The sequence below is a fragment of the Pteropus vampyrus genome, unplaced genomic scaffold (assembly GCF_000151845.1).
Source record: "Pteropus vampyrus isolate Shadow unplaced genomic scaffold, Pvam_2.0 Scaffold548, whole genome shotgun sequence".
Classification (NCBI taxonomy): domain Eukaryota; kingdom Metazoa; phylum Chordata; class Mammalia; order Chiroptera; family Pteropodidae; genus Pteropus; species Pteropus vampyrus.
The window spans coordinates 1,353,986-1,359,756 of record NW_011889329.1 but is presented as its reverse complement, the minus strand read 5'-3'; the positions used below and the strand labels follow the sequence as shown (position 1 = coordinate 1,359,756).

The window sequence follows — 5,771 nt, the reverse complement described above, 5'->3', positions numbered from 1 at the left end:
ACAAACAAAGAGGTTTAACATCAGAGCACAGACGATTTCAAAGATGTTGCTGCCCTGGCTCATGTTGTTTTCCCAGCATTCTTTCAACGTCAGTCTGAAGTTTACGTGGCTGATCGTGTGCTCAGAATTGTCCTTCTTGAACAGAATGTAGGAGTGCAGCACTGAAATGTTTAGAAGGCAGTGAATTTCCTACACCAAAACTCGTTCCTTTGTACTCAGTTGGATAAGAAGTGAGCATCCGATCAGCCGAGTCCACTGTTTCCGTATTCTCATTGTGATCCACAATGACACATGGTTTCTTAGTCTTCTTTCCATTTCTATTGTCTACTTCACAGAATCATTGTGGAATGTTGACAACACTGTCACCTCCTTCGTCATACCACTTCAATGCTATAAGTTTACCACAGAATCTGGCTACATTTGTTCCCCTTTGCAATCCTTTACTTCATATCATTCATTATGTTTTCTGTTCAAATGAGCTGTCCCAACTGCATCAGTCCTGTCTTGATGTAATTCTCTGAAAAGCATGGGAGGTGGATGGCAAACTATGGGGGTGAGATTAGGACTATAATCTGCGAGTTATCTCAGGTAAACACTGCAGCTGCAAGCGACACTGGCAAGTATTCTGACACTGGCAAGTATTCTGACACTGGCAAGTATTCTCGGGGCAAACAGGAAATGGGTTAAGAAGCCCAGATTACATCCACTGAGCCCCATTTATCCCAAGATTTATTTATCTCCTCACAAATCTACAGCTAATTAAGCAAATATGAATTCACCATATTGTAGAACATGGTATTTTTCTCAACAGACTGTGTTTACTTAAGTGTTCAGTAAATTGACACTTCTCAACAATGCAGTTTCTAGGGCACTCCTAGAACCCTTTCACACAGAGTCTTAGGAGGCTATTATAGAGAGGAAGAACAGGATCACTTGTCTTAATGTAGGTTCTTCCAGAACTAGCACATAGAGGTCACATGCACAATCATCTGAGCTCTTTTTGCATTAAAATACACTGAGCAAAGGAACCACTATGTGAGGTTAGAAAAAAACCTTACAAGATTTATCTCCAGGTGGTCCTTGACCCTTCCCCTGTACTCAGGTCTGCCAAGTCAACCACTGTCTGCTGTGACCCTTAATCTGACCATTATACAGGGCCAAGATAGCTGACATGTGGCAAGTCTGACAAGCTCATCCATTCCTGATGATTTAAACTGTTTGGAATAAGGGAGGAAGAGTAATCGAAGGAAAGGTAGCACTTGAAATAAATAGTCCCTGGTGGCAGGCCAATTTCTGTTCCAAATCTGCTTTTTAAAATTATTATTATTTGTGCCTATAGCACCTGGTCTTCGTAAGTGGTCTCCCATCCAAGTATTAACCAGGCCTGACCCTGCTTAGCTTCTGAGATCAGACATCAGGCTTGTTCAGGGTGGCATGGCCATAGACTATGGACTGTGGCTCCACTGTGGCATGAACCCAGGACCTTCTGAGTGTAAAGCAGATGTGCTAAATGCTACACTGTGGAACCACATCCCAAATTTGCTTTTTACATTTCTTTTCTGTCACCCTTGGGCAAATTACCTTAACTTTAACTTTTTTGAGTCTTTTCATACATCTTTAAAATAGAGCAATTTCTACTCTGCAGGAATGTGTGAGATAATTGACCTGGCCTGGCCTTGGTGCCGAGCACACAGGTCTGTCTATCCCACCTCATTGCTCAGTTGAGATTATGGTGAATAAACAGCAAATAATCATTTTTCTTTTTACAGTAAATATGTCCAAATGATGGTTTGTTGCTGCTGCCAGAGCTTGTTGCAAAGTATTCAGAACTGAAACTGCAAAGTGTTTCATTATATTTCAAAAGTGAGAGCAAGGACACTGAAAACCTTTAAAGGCAAATGCAGTGAAAAGAGATCTGAGATTCTAATGTGGGTTCAGAAAGCCATCCACTGACCATGATTATTTATTTGTGACCAACCTGGTACCAACTGCCCTTAACAGCGAGTCCCCAAGAACAGCAGGTTATCAATGGTTTTAGGTTATTGATAGTGATGAAGCAAATCCCAGGCAGTGCTAAATCTAAGAAATTCCATCTGGAATGCATTTTATATGTGCATGTGTGTGTTTTTCCTTGGCAGGAGACTTATCTTCCTAATTATGTTTCCCTTAGGCTATCGCTAAAACTAGCCTGCATTCCCCAAGCACATGCCACTGACAGGAGGGGAAAGGCAGCATGTAAGTGACAGGGTAAGGTCTACCTGAGATTAAGTGTTTGAAAATACACAAACAAATCCCTGTGTATAGATGATTGTATACACACACACACACACACACACACACACACACACACACACACACACACACTTCCAATCCTGTCATGTAAGAAACACAAGAACACAGAGTAGCACGGAAGTTGTTGCAAAACTTCCCAAAAGCCCAGAGAAAAAGACCATAAAACCCTTTAGAAAAGCGTTTTGGGTCATCACTCACATGCTTTATCTTCATTCTTTAACTACACCATCAACTTTTACCTGGTAGGATTGATGCATGAAAACCTTTTTCTTTCCAACAATCCTGTGCTTTTTTTTTTCCAGAATTCCTAATGCCTTTAAGAAATGTCAAAAGCAGAGTAAAAATGTGCATTTAATTCCACACGTGGACATTCATGGCAAGAAATGGATTTCTGTAGATTTTACTGATTAATACCGAACTTAGAAGTCTCTTCAAACACTGATGAGTAAAAATTCAACCTTACATGAAAACTGAACTTGGACAATTATTTACATATAATAACGACTCCTTTACCATTGGACAGATAATTCATGCAGTAACCAAGAAGATCTAGTTACACATTTTCCTACTAATACTTTTATCTTTATCCTGTGTGGCAGTTGATGCTGCTTCAAGGAATTTGGGACTGAGAAAACATTAAAAGTACTTTATTCTAATAGAATGAGTAAAGTCCAAGGCATAACATTTCCTTTGAACCATTTGAAACATTAACAGTGGTATTAAAATATGCTGTGTTCTAAGAGGACCTTCCCAATTGCTTTGGCCAATGTCTTCCTCACTGGTAAAGATATGAAAACAATTAAACTAAAAATTAACCTTACCGTGAACAGAAAACATTCTGATTATGCACTCTGTGATTATATGGCTATAATGCCAAATTGCTCCTGTTTCAAGTCAATGTTTCCTGAAAAATGACCTAATCTTGGCCACAATCCAGTGAAAATCCAATATGTGGTACCACTAAGAAACCATGCCTTTAGAATAGGAATTTGTATCTTTAGGGAGCCCTCCTCTCAATACTTTTTAAGTTAACCAAAAAAAAAAAAAAAAGACATTATAGGGCATACTTTGCTGCATTTCATTAAAAAAAAAAGAGAAAAGAAAAATCTCTAATTGTATTTGCTTGTATATGTATAAAGAAACTTCAGAAGATTTTATATATACACACACATATACACACATACATATATGCGCACACGCACTAATAAGTTTATCTAGGGTCTGCGGGTAAATGGCCAGGATCGGGAGGGAAACTTTCACTTAATACCTTTATATATTTATATATGTTTTGGTTTTTAAATCCTGGCAATATATTACCTACTTAAAATCTAAGTGCAGCATTAACTATCTACACCTATTTTTATTTTGGTTCTGTAATCACAAATGATAAATTTTACTTCATGTAAACTGTTAAATTTCTAACTGGAACTAAAGTTAAAAAATGCAAGTCAATTCTTTGTGCTTTTTCTTTTATCAAAATAGTAGGTGCTAATTACTATTTTTTGAAATAAAATATAAATCTAAGAGTCGCAAAATGTTTTTTCTTAAGGTAGGGAGTGGGTGAAGTGTTTGAAAGAAAAATAATTTAAAAATGACTTTGTAAAACATAAACTCTTCCTATGTTATTAACCGAGGCTTTGAAAAAGTCATTCTCCTAACAGCTTTTATTCTACCTCATACTGTGAACTCTTAAAGTTTTAAAATATTCAACTTGCCTTTATTCTTTTCTTAGGGGGGAGGAGGAGCCTGCCAGCTGGTTAGAAGCCAAGAGCTATCCAGTCAGACCTGAATGGAAAAATCTACGATTTGTTTATTTCAAAGTTCAAGTTCAAAAGCAAGAGACAATTTAAATAATAAAAGAGTAACAGGGGAAAAAAATGCAAAGAAAGAAAACAAAGCAGTAAGAGTCCAGAAGAACCTTCAAGAATATTTAATTCGGAAAATGTTATTGGTTTAGAGAACCTGACTGAAAGAAACAGTTGGGTAGAGTTCAACATTTTAAATTAAAAACAATCAACAAGGTCTATGGGGATAACTCTTCGAGCCACATTTTGGAGACCAGTTTCATTTCTACCAAGTAAAAGTAATAGTCTAAGCAAAAAAGGAAATTCCTCACAACTGAGGTAGTTACTAAGTATTAGCACATTTTCCAAGTTCTCACAAGGCAGCTTAGCTATTTACAATCCATTTTTCCTCATACATAAATGGAGTTCCTTTTCAATTTTATGTCTCCTGTGATGTTTGTCTTAAAAAAACAAAAACGAAAACAACAACAACAAAAAAACACTTATACACACCAGCCAGAATATGCCCATTTTATTAACATCATGCTTTAATAAATAACTGGCTACTTCTAATAAAATTAAGCCTCTGTTTACAACAGCCCCTGATATGCCATTTTGACCATTCTGCAGAATTTGGTGTTAAAAGTTGAATGAATTGTAGACCCTGAGCTATCAAGTAATTATGTTTCAATATAAAAATAGAGAATTACTCTTATAACTAAAGATTGAACAATAACACAAACATCCTCTCTGTGGGTTTTACCGTCTATAGAATTCATTAGGATCTTAATGGCTGTCTAAAGCAGGAAGAGACTTGCAGAATTTTCTTTCTGAAGACTTTTGGAAACTCTTTTTAAAGTGAATTGTTACATTCTTACAGTTTTACAAGCTGTCATTTGGTAAGGACACAAGGAAAGGGTGCCTAAGGGGCCAAGGCAGTTAGTCTTTGGCCTGAGACAACAAATAAGGCCTTTGCCAGTTCACCCACCTGGCTAAGGGTCACCACTAAGATGTAGTCTTTACAGCTCTACTTACTCCCACTCTTCCTCCTAACTCCCCTCTCCAAAAAAAAACTAACACATGGAAGAAAATCTAGATACCCAGGTCTCCACCAAGTGGGCTTCTTGGCTGATAGGGTAGCATACAGCTATAAACCACTGCAAGTCCTTCGCCTCTCAGATTAGCGGGGGCTGAGCAAGAAACAGACTCAAATAAGACACCTTAGAATCTCTTAAAAAACTAGGACCCCAAAGCAAATGCAAATACAAATGTGCAGATTAAAAATTTTGCTCAAGAGTCAATGCTATTCCCTGAGCCCAGGCTGTACCTACCCCAATTTTATCTAGCCCCCAGACAGCTCCCTCTGTATGGCTGGATTTGAAATCTGTAACACTATAGCACAGGGGACCAAATGAGATAGTTGGCCACTTATTTCTGTCATTGGGATACCAATTTAAAGAGGGTCAAGTGTGGACATGAAGACCAGCAAGCACATAGTGGCTTGTTAACTTACCTGGATAAAAAAAAAAAAAAAAAAAAAAAAAAAAACAAAAAAACAAATGAACGAAAACTCGCCTCTAAACTAAGTGTAAACATGTGATAACTGGGATATCCTGAATGGCTTTATATCTTGCTAGGGGAAATGTATTAAGAGTCTTCTAAATGGGTTACACTATAAGCGGGCTCAAGAAATAA

General features: G+C 37.5%; 1 pseudogene; it reads right to left on the bottom strand.

Moving 5' to 3' along the window:
* Window positions 1-1,330: 1,330 nt before the first annotated feature.
* Window positions 1,331-1,446, bottom strand: LOC111733319 (annotated as a pseudogene).
* Window positions 1,447-5,771: the final 4,325 nt, after the last annotated feature.